Source organism: Schistocerca serialis, chromosome 10 (assembly GCF_023864345.2).
Source record: "Schistocerca serialis cubense isolate TAMUIC-IGC-003099 chromosome 10, iqSchSeri2.2, whole genome shotgun sequence".
In the NCBI taxonomy this organism is placed as follows: domain Eukaryota; kingdom Metazoa; phylum Arthropoda; class Insecta; order Orthoptera; family Acrididae; genus Schistocerca; species Schistocerca serialis.
The window spans coordinates 72,531,911-72,549,362 of NC_064647.1; the positions used below are offsets into that span (position 1 = coordinate 72,531,911).

At 39.3% G+C, this 17,452-nt stretch overlaps 1 long non-coding RNA gene across 1 annotated transcript in view; it reads right to left on the minus strand.

Moving 5' to 3' along the window:
- Window positions 1-8,586: 8,586 nt before the first annotated feature.
- LOC126424984 (uncharacterized) overlaps window positions 8,587-17,452 on the minus strand; it is a 54,618-nt gene continuing 45,752 nt past the window's right edge. The window contains exon 9 of the long non-coding RNA XR_007576240.1: window positions 8,587-8,929. This is a non-coding gene — a long non-coding RNA (uncharacterized LOC126424984). The remainder of the gene's footprint in view (window positions 8,930-17,452) is intronic.

A 17,452-nucleotide genomic window follows, 5' to 3' on the forward strand; every position in this document is an offset into this window, starting at 1 on the left:
TTATTACTTTTATCAGGTTTTTTGACTAAATCAACAGAAAAAATCTAATCCTTTATGTAAAAGTAGCATTTACCATTACCTATGTCAATCTGTGTTCTGTATGTTCTAAATGTGTCCGTGCCAATATGACAACGAGAAGCTTGTGAATTATAAGAAAGTTGCACTTGTCTGTAAAATGTTCAATTTGTAATGGAATATGTGCCTGACGTGTCAGCAATTTTCTGTTACTGCCTGTAGCAGTTCACACCTTGCAATTTTGGACAGGATAAGTTGGAAATTGCCTCTTCTTTAATTCACAGAAAAATGATTTTGACATTAGGTTTGTATGTGAAACTATCTAAAATTAACTGTGTGTCAATATTAATTATTTTCAGCTTAATAATTGCTTGTACTTGTTGTCCCTGCATATTATTCATTATATCTAACTCATGCTGATGGAGAGCATCCTTGACGTTCCTTGTTTGTCAAATCTTACGAAACAAGTTTGTAGTTTTCCTTTGCTGTACAGCATAAAGCACGTTGTAGTTGGCACATGTCGGCCACTGCTGTGGCTAACTGTGTTTGCATTTGGCGTACGGCATTGTGATGGTGAATTGTAATTTGAACATGTATTGAAATTACTCCTTTTTCAAAATTTCTTTTAAATCTTATGTATTTTCCATTCCCATACTCTTTACTTCTGGGTATGTAACTGTACTGTTTTGCGTACCATCACCGCTGTGTGTTTAGATCACATTGCATGGCCTGATGTACGTAACTATACAATTGTGCCCGATTTTCTGTTGCTCTATTCAGAACAGGTCTTTCTTGATATATTAAGTCGATAGGATGAACCACTGACAGAAAATATGCAGTGTCATGCTCTGGCATTGACTAATTTTTCTCTTATGTTCCATGCTAGACGACTTTTCAAAATTTTTAATATTTCTACCTGTGATATTGGCTTCATCCAGTAGAGTGTCTTGCTCAGGTATTTGTGTAGACTACCTTACTTGGCAATGAATGATGCGGGGTTGAAAACCTCGTGTGTCAGTCTGTCCTGTACTGCCTCAGAGCAGTATTTGTCAAGGAAAGCTCATTCAAATTGTATGCAAGTGCTGGAATGTTTGGCTATTTCAGTTTCCCATGAAAGTAAAGAACCTCGTGTATACCCCACAACAAATCTGATTTTCTGTGCTTCTGTCCAGTTGCATGGGAATACAGAAAAAAAGCACTGATAAATACTACCTGATTCTTTCTTTTACCTTTGGTAGTGAATGTAGGAAACTGTCGATGTATCAGCAAACCTTCATCTGCAAAAATTGTTGATAGACATGTGGCATTTTTGGTCATATTTATGTTGTTATTGTAGTTACCTGTAATTCCAGTTGGTAATTGCTCAAGTGTTGGAGTTGTGGTTAAGTTTACATTTAGCGCTATACTACTTCATTTATGGATAAATACCGACAGGTTGTGGTGTGCTCCCTAGCCTGTGGCTTATTTACATGCATATTGCAAGATCTGGTAATATTTTCTTCTAAAAGATTGCAGATCCTACTTTCCATGGCTTATAGGCTAATGGTCAATGTTTACCTTGCTCACTATTTCATTTTATTTTTTCTGAATAGCTTGTTCTACTACATCTATGTATAACTTACAGTCAGTTACTAACAAATGTGTAGAAGCCGGTTAATTGGTAGGAACATTTTGCATGATGTGATTCTTCTCTAATTAGTAAATATAACAAGTGTATTGTTAACGTTTGATACCTAAGTGTTTATATACGATACAATTAATAGAGAGACTAGAATTGATCCATGTGTTTAATATATAAGAGTCTAGGTAATCATTGAAATGTGTCACATAATCATTTTTAACAAAGCTGAGGATTGTTAAGAAAGTATAAATATTTACAGTCATGTTGGCAATGATCATGAGTAACTATTAACAACCCCATTATTACGAGTAGTTAAGAATGTTATAATTGGCGGAGGAGCTGGGATACAGTGTAATTATGTAAACTAATCTTGTATTTTGTTTCAGAGTTGGCCCGCTTGTTGAAATAATAGTCCATTTTTGAGACCAGTACAAAGAAAAAGTGAGTAACACTACAAAGGACGTAATGATACTTATCTGAAATTGCAACTTGGAGAACCAACAGTAAGTACAAAAATTATTTACATTTTTATTTTTTGAAATTGTTTTTCATCTGCATTGTCATTATGGAGGAAAACGGGGAGGTGAACAACAATAGGTAAGTTGATGGTAAGGAGGAGGTTAATGGAAACTTGCAAAGCAGCATAGATATTATTGATAATAATGTAGTTGATCGAGAAAATGAAATCGAAGAGGATAGTGATCACAGCAGGGCCAGCGCAAGGCACTGTGGCAGGACTGTCATGTTTACGCCGGAGGAACAGAGAGGGAGAAGCAGTTTGGCGTACACGACAGTATTCTTATGAGTGAAGCACTGCCAGCATGTTACGCACTGTGTGTTTACTCACAACTAATTTTGCAGAAGACTAAATCTAATTTGGAAATTCGAATGCAGCGTTTGATACTGCTGTTACATGTTTAGCCTGAAGCAATTTTGCTAAGCTCTTCAATGGCAGTTTCCAAGTGTTTTATTCTTCCCGAATTATGGAAAAAAATGGTTGAGCATTGCTACAGTCAAAGATGTCCAACACCTACAATGGCTAGAAGTATTCAGAATGGTAAATACACTGCAAGTAATTTCAAGGGATGAAGTCATTGCTAATAAGCCTGGCATAAGTTGGGTTTTGACGTATTTTTGAAAATTTTTGCTAACCGTTGCTGAGTGATAGCCGGACATTTTGGTTTCTGAGCCATGAAACACCTGTCTCTGCATGCATGAACAACAGACTCTGACCAGCACTTTTGTTTGACAAAACTACTCACACACTATCTCTTTGCCAATATTTATTTACTGTATAATCCATGTGAATCCATGTTTCATTTTAGTTAACTACCGGTTGCTAAGATTCTGATGAAAACCTGAGAAGGTATGGTCTTTTAGCAACAATGCCCTCTTGTCCACACAAAACAAGATGTTAATTTTGACACCTTCTAAAACGAAAATCCATAGACAGAACATTGCTTCTAAGGGTTTCCTAGCTAGCTTTGAAACTCATTTCTGTTTGATAAAAGTTGTGCAGCTTTCGCAAAGTTCGTATTTCCTTCTATTGTTCATAATGCCATAGAAATTGCTGCCTGATAATACATTTATCCATATCATCAGTCACATACTGATTGTGAGCTTCTTCTTCTTTGGCGCTAGTTTAACTGTAGCCTCGCTGTACCTCGTCATGTGACCTGCCGCGTCAACACTTCGCCTTTCTAGGCAATAGGTATTGTTGCGTTCTCTGCAATGAAAACTACAGAATTCGTTTCGGTAGTTGTTCGAGGGAGTCAGGACTAGACAGAAGCACTTTCATTGCGTTTCGTAAGAACAGAATAATTTGTGCGTCTGAATTTCTTGCAACTTGGGATGTAATAGGTAAATGCTTTTCGTATACAGGGTGTTTCAAAAATGACCGGTATATTTGAAACGGCAATAAAAACTAAACGAGCAGCGATAGAAATACACCGTTTGTTGCAATATGCTTGGGACAACAGTACATTTTCAGGCGGACAAACTTTCGAAATTACAGTAGTTACAATTTTCAACAACAGATGGCGCTGCAAGTGATGTGAACGATATAGAAGACAACGCAGTCTGTGGGTGCGCCATTCTGTACGTCGTCTTTCTGCTGTAAGCGTGTGCTGTTCACAACGTGCAAGTGTGCTGTAGACAACATGGTTTATTCCTTAGAACAGAGGATTTTTCTGTTGTTGGAATTCCACCGCCTAGAACACAGTGTTGTTGCAACAAGACAAAGTTTTCAACGGAGGTTTAATGTAACCAAAGGACCGAAAAGCGATATAATAAAGGATCTTCAAAATATCCACGGGTGTGCTGCCGGTCTATAGTGTCCAACGGGCACAATATTTCGGCGATCATACATGTCGCCATCATCAGGTGAACTGACGGACTGAGCTCCTGTGAACGTGCCGGCACAGAGATCCGTATGCTATGGCTGCTCAGAGGGAACTGGGTTCGGTCGCGGCGGCGGCTGATTTAAATACCCTCCGCCCGCAGCGCGCTCCCTCCGCCGTCCGCGCCCCGCGCCACGGTCGCGCGGTGGAACAGATTGCAACGGCATCTGAGATGACATCGGAGTGATGGCTCTGTCCGCCGTGGTCGTCACAACTATACGTTTGCTCGATTTACTCTTGATTAACCCGATCGCTGGTTCCCAAGCCTTGCTAAGATTATAGCCACAGTCACGGTTTATGAGGTCGTCATTGGTGCGAATTTCGATGGCCTCTCTAACAACGCTGTCCCAGTATCTCGACGTCTGTACCAGAATCCTCGTGCGGTCATATTCCATGGCGTGATTTTCCGACAAACAATGTTCAGCAACCGCCGACTTGCTCGGATACATCAGGCGAGTGTGCCTCTGGTGTTCACGGCATCGTTCCTCGACGGTACGCATCGTCTGACCAATATACGACTTGCCACATTGACACGGTATCTGGTACACGCCGGCCTTCCTCAAACCGAGGTCATCTTTGGCACTCCCCACCAGTGCACGAGTTTTATTTGGAGGACAAAACACAGTTCCGACCCGGTGTTTCTTCAGAATGCGAGCGATTTTCCCCGAGTGCGCCTGTGTATGGAATAAATGCAGTGCCTATCAAATACGCCAGGAGAAACTCAAGAATCACAATAAAGGATCTGTTTGAAAAATTTCAACGGACTGGGAACGTGACGGATGAACGTGCTGGAAAGGTAGGGCGACCGCGTATGGCACAGAGGGCAACGCGCAGCTAGTGCAGCAGGTGATCCAACAGCGGCCTCGGGTTTCCGTTCGCCGTGTTGCAGCTGCGGTCCAAATGACGCCAACGTCCACGTATCGTCTCATGCGCCAGAGTTTACACCTCTATCCATACAAAATTCAAACGCGGCAACCCCTCAGCGCCGCTACCATTGCTGCATGAGAGACATTCGCTAACGATATAGCGCACAGGATTGATGACGGCGATATGCATGTGGGCAGCATTTGGTTTACTGACGAAGCTTATTTTTACCTGGACGGCTTCGTCAATAAACAGAACTGGCGCATATGGGGAACCGAAAAGCCCCATGTTGCAGTCCCATCGTCCCTGCATCCTCAAAAAGTACTGGTCTGGGCCGCCATTTCTTCCAAAGGAATCATTGGCCTGTTTTTCAGATCCAAAACGATTACTGCATCACGCTATCTGGACATTCTTCGTGAATTTGTGGCGGTACAAACTGCCTTAGACGACACTGCGAACACCTTGTGGTTTATGCAAGATGGTGCTCGGCCACATCGCACGGCCGACGTCTTTAATTTCCTGAATGAATATTTCGATGATCGTGTGATTGCTTTGGGCTATCCGAAACATACAGGAGGCGGCGTGGATTGGCCTCCCTATTCGCCAGACATGAACCCCTGTGACTTCTTTCTGTGGGGACACTTGAAAGACCAGGTGTACCGCCAGAATCCAGAAACAATTGAACAGCTGAAGCAGTACATCTCATCTGCATGTGAAGCCATTCCGCCAGACACATTGTCAAAGGTTTCGGGTAATTTCATTCAGAGACTATGCCATATTATTGCTACGCATGGTGGATATGTGGAAAATATCGTACTATAGAGTTTCCCAGACCGCAGCGCCATCTGTTGTTGAAAATTGTAACTACTGTAATTTCGAAAGTTTGTCTGCCTGAAAATGTACTGTTGCCCCAAGCATATTGCAACAAACGGTGTATTTCTATCACTGCTCGTTTAGTTTTTATTGCCGTTTCAAATATACCGGTCATTTTTGAAACACCCTGTAACATACAATTAGTATTGTGCATGCATGTTACTCATAAGTTAGAATTTTTCTCATTCAAGATTGCAGAATAGCAAAATATATTTTTCTTATGATCTGTTACTTCAAAAATTGACAAGTCAGCAAATAAGCACGTATCGTCCCAATAGCTAGAATGAAAATAAAGCGAAGAAAAGTGAAATGATATGGCGATGACTAATTTGTTACCCCTTATTCCATGATCAGACAGGAAAGAAACGACACCTGGAACTTACAACAGTGTCGAGTGTCAGTTCTTTGAAATGAAAAACCACAGTTCAGCGAGTTAATATATTTTGACCTGCATTAGTACCCATCAATGTCCCGGTGTGTATTTATTACGTTATTATGTTACTCCATCTCCTTATTCTTCCTCTCTCCATTGTCTTCCACCCAACTCTTTGAGCAGTTCACCTGTGTCTGTAGCGAAATTTGGCCTAAAATTCAATTTCACGTGGCTCAGTTATTATGACTTCATCTCCTGAACAATGTATCCTACAGTAATATAATTTTCCATTCACGTGCAGTGGGATATCAGGAAATTGTCTGCGAAGTGTTGCAAATAAAGTTAGTACACTAACATCAACAGTTTCTGTACAAACTCACCCTCTTCCCCTTTCTGATTTGGACAAATAGTCCAATTGTACAGTAACAGTCTAATAAACTAATTTAAACACGTAAATTTTAACCAGAAACAGTAATTTCATAACAGAGGCGAATGGAAATATGTAGTTGTGAAAAAAAGTCACGAAGAAAATAATTATAGAATCGTAATTACACTAATGTGTAGAAGTCTGTTAATTGATAGGAACATTTTACATGATATGAATCTTCTGTAATTAGTTAATATAACAAGTGTATTGTTAACATTTGATACCTAGGTGTTTATACACGATACAATTAATAGAGAGACTAGAATTCAGTCATGTGTTTTTAGTATATAAGAATCTAGGTAATCATTGAAATGTGTCATTTGTTTTAGGATGGGAGTTTTATTTGTTAGTTAATAAAATAATCATTTTAAACAGTGCCGAGGATTGTTTGGGATTGTTAAGAAAGTATAAATAGTTACAGAGATGTTGGCAATGTAGGTCAGTCTTGTTTTGGTATTTGTGCAAGCTCCTTTTGTATTGGAAGTATTCTAGGCTAATGGAGTAGAACTCTGATTTTGTTTTGAAAGTATAATAAAAATGATTAAACTTAAGGCAGGATTGAAGTAAATTAACTCTCCAGTAGTTAATTTACAGTGACTGTCAATGTACTCAGGATGTTGACTGCGGCAGATGATGAGTAACTATGAACAACCCCATTACTATGAGTAGTTAAGAATGTTATAAGCTAGAGGTACACCTTCATGGTTTGTTTATTTTGTTTAACAACATGGCAAATTTTTTTACTGTCAAGCACAACTCATTTTGTGTTGCTTCGATATACGTCTTCACATCTGCAATTTTCTTTATCTGTTGCTCTACTAGTTATGATGGTCATTAAAAGAATCTACCTTCTGTTTGAACTCCGTAATGTTATTGTTAACTTCAGAAAGTACTTCAAACTTTGCTTGTTTTTCATATCATTCAATATTTCGTCAATTTCAATGTGAACATTCTTGGCTAAGTCGTTGAACTTCTGTGGAACTGACTTGCAAATACTTGTTTTTGTTCTTGTTTCATTGTATTTAGATCTTATGTAACACTTTTGTTGCTAGTTTACTGTGTTCATATCTTGTGTCAAATTATCAATTTCAGTATTCGTATCTTGTTCCATATCATTGAAATTGGTGTGCACATTATCTAATTTCATGTTTATGTTAGGTAATAACTGTCATAGCAGTCCATCAGTTGTACTACTGTGAGTACTGTCAGCTTTGTAACACGTTGTCCAGATTCATATTTGTATTGTTCTGTTTCATTCGTAAGCAGTATGTCTCTCTGGGAGCTGCATGACATTTGTCTTGTCAATTGTAAACATTGTGTTGTCAAAGTTATTCTGCTGTGGAGTGTCGCTATCATTTGTCACACCTGGGACACTCATCTCTGACCTACTTAAACTTTTTGCAGTAGACATGCATGGCACCTGAACTTCAATTGTTCGTTTGCACAAATCTATACCACCTCAGCCGATTGTGTTTTCTCTGTTGCTATCATCAATGGGCATATTTTTCTGCCATGTATGAATACGCAAAAATAAAAATTTCCCAAAAATGCTAAAATTTCAAATGCTAATTATTGCACTTAATTGTAATTTACATGATGTCAAATCCTGTTTTACATCTATTATGATATGCAAACTATTGTGTCATAATTCTTTATGTTTCACTGACAGCATGTAACACACTGGAAAATTCCAATGAATTTTCCACAATAAAATTCAAGGAAGGGAATAATAAGGACAAGCTATGTATTTACATTAAAAGAGGTGCTACCAACTCTAAGCATATAAGCAACTTGCAAAGCCATCCTATCTTTGCTGCGCCGAACAAAACTGCTTACTCTGGAAAATTTCACATAACCAGGGTCCAGTTCTTATTTCTCTCCAAAATTTTGTTCCTTTTTACTTTACTTGCTCCCCATTGTGATTAATGTAAACAGAAAATACAGATGATTAGTTTTTGTGACTAATAACAATGTCACAGAAATCTCTTTCTATAACAATAGTTAACAAACCCTACTTACACAACTGGCAGCCTGAAGTAGTGGCACTTATCTCACCAGTTTTATTATAACAATAATAGAAATGGAAAAAATTAATGGATAGTACAATTGCATTTTTTAGTAAATGATCTGTGTGTACGAAATTGTGCTAGTCTTCCTTCACTTTACCTTGCGTCCCTTCTTTTTTTGTATTTTAATTATGTCGTATTCTGAAAGCTATTATACTTCTGTTTATCTTATGAAATAGGACCGTGGACTTCTTCTCACATTTCATTTCAATTGTAGATGCAGGCAGCTGACTCCAAGGACACCAGTGCCTTTCAAGATGACGGAAATCCTCCCAGCTGCGCTCCATTTCACTTCAATAAAAATAATTAATGCTGTTATTAAGTCTTCTCTTATTCCGAATCACACATAATACAAAGCACTCATTGCACATCTTACTTCAAGCAACACATTGAAGCAATTCTGCATACGAGAGAGTGAAACAAAAAAAATGTACAAAGAAAAGTGAATAATGTTTTTTTGTTCATTTGTCTGCTCCTTGCTGACCACTCATAATTAATGGCTTTGCTGACGTACATAGTCAGTCTTTGCTTCTGTCATAATCAGTATTTCATTTTTTGTTCTTTAATGAATTCTAACTTTACCACATCCAGAACATCTTTCACCATGTACCTACACACTGTTATCCTGACAAACTTTTGAAGGCATGACCTCAATTAATTAAAGCTTATGAGCTTCCATGCAATCAGTCGAATGGTATAAGAACAAACAGAAGTAAAACAAAGATGTATTTGTCTTTATAGTTGTTGTATTTATGTATGAATGAATAAAGTCAAAACTAGAAAATTATTCACAACACAGTAATATAAGACAACCAGTCATGCAAACTAATCCTTTCCACAAACTGCTCTCTGCACATCGCAGTTTGCTGCACTGATACTGAAAGTGTTTCAGTTCTGTGGCAATACTACTGGAATAGACATATTAAAAGGCATTGTCACTTTTTAAAGTTTCCAGCTTTCTCTTCTTGCTACCTTTTGACTGAGTGCCTGGTGTGTATTTTTTATTACACCAGTAACAGATTTGTTGCAACACACAATAATTTTCAGAATGTTTTCAATCATTTGATCGTCACACAAATTAGGCTACTCAAAATTTGATGACAAATTACACAATATCAATCCCTCAGCGTGTCTGGTTATACTCCTGCAATATGGGCTTTTCATAATAAAGATGAACAAGTTTGAAACAGTGATATAGCTGTAGCCTGCATTGAAACCTTAATGATAAATGGCCTTATGCCAAGGAAGCTACTTCTATCTGAGTACCTTGTATGCGTAACGAACTTTTCAAAAATGTAGACAATCAGTTTTTTCTGCGCTTAAAAGTATTTGCCTGATCGATACATGTCGATGTGACCCAGCCAATTGTTGGCTTTCCAAAGTGGTCTTCAAGAAGATCAGTGTGAAATTTTCCAGGCTAAGTGGATTTCACATACACAATATCTGTAATCTCAAGACTGGAACATGTAGGCAACTTCAGAGCAGATAATGTTTCTTTTGTAAAGACTGACATGCCTCTTGCCTCCCCCTCCATTTATCAAGATGAGCTAGAAAGTATTTGAGTTAATGAGCTGCTCATCTGTATTTAACAATGCAAAATCCAGGACGGTATATTGACAATTTTATGAAAAGGATGTTGCTACTCACCTTATAGTAGAGATGAGTGGTGCAGTCAGGAGGAGCAGGGCAGGGTGGGGCAGGGGCGGGGGCAGTGTGAAAGGAGAAGAAAGAAGACTGTGCGCACTTGTGGAAGAGTGCTGTTTAGTGCTGTAGTGGGATCAGGAAAGGGGATAGGAGGGTAAGGATATTCTATGGTGACATGACAAGCAACAAGCTGTCTGCGTCAATGGTCACCAACAAACTATGGCCAAGAAACAGCTGGACCACCCAGTTGTGAGCATGCTGCCAACACAACCTCCTTCATTTCAAGGACTGCTTCACAGTATCTGCCAAGTGGATTCTACCCACCAATACCAGCTTTTCTGAATTACACAGGTGGGAACTCTTCCTGCAACATCTCCTGTGTCTTTGAAACCCTCATAGCCTCAACCTGGGTCAGTCACCTAAAATGTTAACATCTGTCTTTGTGAAAGTTCTTTTAGTATTCAATGCAATAACATTTTTGTTTATGAAGTTCATGCTTGCTAATTATTTGATCAATGTGTAATCATAATCAGTTTGAGTTTCAAAAGATCCAATATTTATTGGTCACAGCAATAATGAGCCATCCCCATTGGCTACACTGTCTCCTACCACAAGGAGTGTGTGCTTCTTGATTGCAATAGATCTGGATCCTGTCAGGAAAATGATTTATTTAGACAGACAAAGATACCAATACTGCTTTCAGAAGAATTTCTTCTCTTGGCAGACGCAGTAGCTTATTTGCTTTATTTATTTATTTTCATTGGATCAATACACAACATACATTTTATGGATCCAGTCAAATTTGTATTGCAAGAGTTGAAGTAGTATAATATGCTTAATAACTAGCATTTAGCAAATTATGACTGTATACATCACTATTTGAGTACCATACCATACCTTTTAATTACAATTTGCTTACATCATCTAAAAGTTCTGGTTGGTTGGTTTGTTTGTGGGATTAAAGGGACCAGACTGCTATGGTCATCGGTTCCTTTTTCCAGAACTTAAAATACCCACAGAGTAAAAACGACAATGGAAAAAAGACAGACGACACAGGACAAGAGAAACTTAGACAAAGACCAGACAAGACGAACTAAAATCACACAGAGTGTGATGGTGGTTGGCCAACCATAGAGACAAAAAAAGGAAAAGCCAACCACCGAGAAACATATTAAAAAATCAGACTAAAATCGTAGGCCATAGGCCAGAATCAACACAAAAAGACAAACACTTACATTAAGCGAGAAAAGCCCCCTGCCCGAATAAAACGCAAAACTAAGCCCGCCATAGCAGTGTCATCAGTTAAAAGGGCAGGGAGCGTATCAGGCAGCGCAAACGTCTGCCTGAGCACACTTAAAATTTGACAGTCCAACAAAATGTGGACCTCTGTCAAAGCCGACCCGCACTGACATAGAGGCGGGTCCTCATGCCGCAGTATAAAGCTGTGTGACAAGCGGGTGTGGCCAATGCGGAGCTGGCAAAGGACTACTGAGACCCTGCGAGTGGCTCGCAGGGATGACCACCACACAGACGTCGTCTCCTTGACAGCATGGGGTTTGTTAGGGGTAGTCAGATTGTGCCATTCAGCGTCCAAAAGTGTGAACTGCACGGCCTAAGACTGCCCGCAAATCAGTCTCCGGGAGGCCAAAGTCCAGAGATGGATTACTGGTGGCCTCTTTCGCCATGCGGTCTGCATGTTCGTTGCCGGGTATCCCAACATGGCCTGGGGTCCACACAAGTACCACGGAGCGTCTGCAACAGGCAAGAGCATGGAGGGACTCCTGGACAGCCATCACCAGACGAGAGTGAGGGAAACACTGGTTGATAGCTCGTAAACTGCTCAGGGAGATGTTACAGATAACGAAGGATTCACCTGAGCAGGAGTGGATATACTCGAGGGCACGAAAGATGGTGACCAGCTCAGCAGTGAAAACGCTGCAGCCAGCCGGCAAGGATTGTTGTTCGTAATGGCCCCTAGAGTTAGAGCATAACCGACACGACCAGCAACCATCGAACCGTCAGTGTAAAAAACGCCAAGGCCCTGATACACGCCTAGGATGGAATAAAAGCGGCGGCGGAATGCTTCCGGAAGGACAGTCCTTCGAGCCCTGTGCCAATTAGAGCCAAAGGCATGGGTGAGGCACACACCACGGGGATGTATGCAGAGTGGCCCGGAAAGGAGGTGGAAGAGGGAAAACCGCAAGCCCAGAGAGAAGCTCTCTGATGGGGACCGTGATCGTACAACCCGACCGGGGCCGACGTTCTGGGAGATGGACATGCGCCTGGTAGAGCCGTAAGAGGGTAGATCGGTCGGCACTCCAGCTGGTGTGGCTCAAGCATCAGAGCATTTAGATGCCACCAACACATCTGTATAAGCTGCCGAATATGAGGCAGCCAAGTCAACCGGGCATCAAAAACCACTCCCACAAACCTATGTGTGTTCACCACAGCAAGAAGTTTGCCAGCAAGATAAAGCCGCGGCTCCGGGTGAACAGTGCATCGCCGGCAGAAATGCGTAATGCAGGTCTTTGCTGCCGAAAACTGGAAGCCATGCGCTACAGCCCAAGACTGCGCCTTGCGGATAGCGCCCTGCAGCTGACGTTCAGCAGCTGCAATGCCAATAGAGCTATAGTAAAAGCAGAAGTTGTCAGCACACAAGCAAGCTGAGACAGACGGTCCCACCACCACAGCAAACCCGTTAATTGCTATTAAAAACAGGCAGACACTTAGAACAGATCCCTGTGGCACCCCGCTCTCCTGAACTCTAGAGAAACTATGGGAGGCCGCAACTTGCACACAGAAGGTTCGATGCGACAGAAAATTTTACGTATACAGTTGCACAGAGATATTCACTTATGCTGTAATAAGTTCTTTATAACAGTTTTACATTTATCCTCATTTTCCAGCTCTTTGATATGTTTTGGTAGTGCATTAAAAAGTTTGATGCCTTGATTACATACATGTTTCTGACTTCGGGTCCTTGTTACAGCTTGACAGATCTAGATTTATCCCAACTACACTATTTCCTTCTTCCAATTTAGTGATTATTTCTTTTGTGTATTCCAGTACAACTGTTTCGGTACTTCTTCCAACTTGAAATCCATGCTGATTACTGTTTATCGGAATGTGGATATTAAGATAATGTGTGACACTATATTTCATTAGTATCTCTAAAACCTTAAGAGAAAGTTGGGAGAAGTGAGACAGGTCTGTAGTGTTCTATTTTATGCTTATCACCCTTTTTCAACAGGGGAACGACTTTAGAAATTTTCAGTTTCTGTGGAAACACGCCCTCAGCCATTGACAAGTTTGCTATGTGCACCAGTGGTTCGCTATTTGATTAGCTGTTTTCTTTACTAGTATTACTGGCACCTCATATACTCCAGCTGACATCTAGGACTTGAGACTTTTAATCACTTTTAAAACTTTCTTTTCATTTGTTGGAACTGCCATCATGCTGCTGGTTGCCTTGGGTGCTTCCATCTTAATCTGCTCCCCAAAATTCCTGCTTAATGTCTGGGGTACATTTAAAAAGTAATTTATGTAACTAGGCATGGCATATTTATCTACCATTTTATTCTCCTCATCTTTTAGAATAATTTCCTTGTCTTTGATAGGCACCCCAGTTTCTTTTCTCACAATTTCCCATGCTGTTTTAGTTTCATTTCTGGACTGTTTTATGCCCATATCATTACTTAGCAACTTTGCATTTGCAATTACTCTGTGGTATATTTTCCTATACCTTTTAACGTATTCTATAAAATCAGTATCTGTACACTCCCTCAACTCTGAATTCAGTTTTTTCATGTTTTCACATGATTTCTTAATGCCAAGAGGCATCCAAGAACTTGACTGTGTATCCAGTAGACTTGACTGGTCAGTTTCTTTGGAAAACACATCTCAAAGTTCATCATATAAATCAATGCAAATATACAATATGCCTCATCTGTACTTGTTTGTTTCATAACATCTAACCAAATTTTATTTTCTAAGATACTTAAGAACTGTGACAGCTGTCCACAGTGAAGTTTCTTTTGTAAATATTATTTACACCTTGATCTTCCTTTGACCTTAAAGGGATTTCTATGGTGAGAGCACTGTGGTCAGATAATCCTAAATCTATGTTTGTTACCTCTATGTCAGTTGCTGACATATTTGAGAAAATGTTATCTATGAGGCTATTGGAGGTGTTTGTTATTCTAGTTGAATTGTTTATGTGTGGTCACAACTTCCAGTAGGAAAAACAACAGAAACAAGAAACCTGTGGTACAACAGGATTTTTGGTATCCGGTCATAATGAAAACTCCACGTTAACAGTGTTAAACGAAAGGAGAAATACCATTGGTGCTCACTCCCCTGTTCTAATGATTATGACTCTAAATGTGCAATGCCTCAAGAAAAAATATTGTGAACTTTAAATAGCAGTAAGTAACACCCGACCTGATGTCTTGTTTATTACTGAACATTGCTGTAAGGATCATGATTTATTAGTATTCATATTAATCCATTTAAACTGGCAAATCATTAAGAGTAGGAAAATTGGAAAAGGTGGTGGAGTCAGTATTTACCTTGGACAAGAGTTAGAATTTAAAAAGAGATGTGAAGTAGAGAATTTAAGTATGGAAAAGTTTTTTGAAGCAGGTGCTGTCCAGCTATATGGCCTGATGAAAAAAGTCAGTCATAACAGTGTATAGGTCACTATGTGGAAACATAGAAGTCTTTTTTGATAAATTAGAATTGTTGGTAAATACATTTTACAAAAAAGAAACTCCAGAATGAGATTTTCACTCTTCAGCAGAGTGTGCGCTGATATGAGATACTGGCAGAAGTAAAGCTGTGAGTACCGGGCATGAGTCGTGCTTCGGTAGCTCAGATGGTAGAGCACTTGCCCGCGAAAGGCAGAGGTCCTGAGTTCGAGTCTCTGTCGGGCACACAGTTTTTATCTGCCAGGAAGTTTCAAAAAGAAACTGATTATTCTTTGTGGTGATTTCAATATTAATCTTCTAGTTGAAAGTCAACACCTCAGAAGGAAGTTTAGGAAGTGCCTCTGCTAGTTAAATCGGACGAACAAACAGATCACGAGTCTGGACAAGAACTTGCTAGCATCAGACATGGATTATATGAAGGGGTCATCTGTGACAACAGTTACAGATGCCACTTAGAGAAGCATAATGAACTTGTGTACCATACATACTTATGATTCACTAGCGTAGCAATTCTGCTCATAATATTCAGTAAGCTTTCATGTGGCAATAGTTGTTTGTTTTAGTTACTTTACTTTTTGAACATTAAAAAGAACTTTTTGGTGCAAAAGTGATACTAGTCCAATTTCTTCAATTCATTAAATAGGGAATTATAATTGCGTTGGTAGTCTAAATAAGGTTGGATGAAGACAACACCAGTTAATGAAGTTCTTCTATTTCAGGAATTAGTGTTTTACTTTGAAGTATGAAAAATGTAACTTATTTGGTTATTGCACCAATGCATTCATCTGACTGTGCATTTGAAGCAGGAACAGCAAAAGTGAAAAAAATGGTCCTAGTATTACGGTACCTAAAATTTCTGTTGTTGCAGAGGGTATTAACCATGTTATACTAAATTTCATGTTCTTAACAAATTGCCCTTAAATAAATTGCAATTTCTTCCTACATGGGGTTGAAAGTGATTGCCAACACCTCCGTGAGTTTATGCATGACATATGTACATCCGCCAAGATACTTCTCAGGAACTACTCTTCTACTCTATACAGGTTTTCTCAATTCACCTGGCAGTTTCAGTTTTTATAATGAACAGTGCATTGGATATGGCATAAATGTAGACATCAAGCTATGATACAAACCAAATTGCAGTTTTTAACCACAATCATTACTTCCATATCAGATTTGTTGGCTGTGCAACAATTTTTTCACCTTTCAAACTTATCTATACCTGGGTCTGAACTATGGATTGGTTTGTCACCACAACCACAAAAAAGGAGAAATTAGTGAGCTTGCACACTGAACCCCACATGTAGTTTCTGATAACCAAATTAATTTGGCTCTGGCACTTCAATAAACAAAGCTGATTTAGAGGAACATGGCACACTGATAATCTCAACAATTATTGATGCTAAGTGACTAATCATGAGTGTCATTACTGCTACAAGAGCAAGATCAATGTGAATCCAGGCATTTGGGTCAGTTAATAGCCTTTCACAAGGTCAGCAGTCAGTGACTTTCAGGAGTGGCTCTAAACTGGCAGAGGCTGGTAGCACCACTTCTGAAGGTTCTACAGAGTAAGATAACCATAATACACTGATCACTTTATACAGAAACTCTCAAAACGAATACTTCAACTGTTTCACTTTATTATTGCAGGTGGCAGAATGAAAGCACCACCAGGTGATCCATCATGTCTAGAAAGTTACCGGAAGCATCCATGCAGTACTGTAAATACATATTCCATCTTGTTATGCAAGTATTCCCTTAGGCAGATGAAAAAAACATTTACACAGGCTGAAATATCATTAACTTTATGAATGTGTAAGAAATAGCTTTTGGACCAATATTACTGGAGAATGGTGAAAGTTTTATGAATAAATTTAACAGCTAGGGAGGTGGTACTGAATCTAGTTGAGGAGAACAATTTATGGCATAATATGACTAAAAGATGAGATTAATTTATAGAACAACACTGCAGCACAGTGTATAGACCTGCAATGACGACAAAAAATGTATTACAGTGTTCACAATACACTTTTTTATGGGACTTCAGAGGATACTTACACCTTTCAACAGCAGTGAAGCCACTGTCACTACAAAATACTCAGTCCAGTTAATACTGAAAATTAGCTATGTATTTCAGTTGAGGCTTGTTAGTTACACATAACAGGATAAAGATGTGAACAATGAAGGTGAAGAGAAACATGTACACAAATTATTTACCTTATTAACACCACTTGGATTTCCACATCACCATAGAGGTACCAAGAATGATGCGTTACTCTATATTTTACATGGTGAGTTCCCCAGTAGGCCTATGAACCATGGTAACACACAATCAAGAATATATGTGTTTTGAAGATACAAGAAAATACCATGTATCAGCAAAATGTGTCACCAAATATGAATAAGAAGGGACAAAATTAAATATTTTCAGATATCTATGTAAGAAGCTTAGCAAGTGTTATGG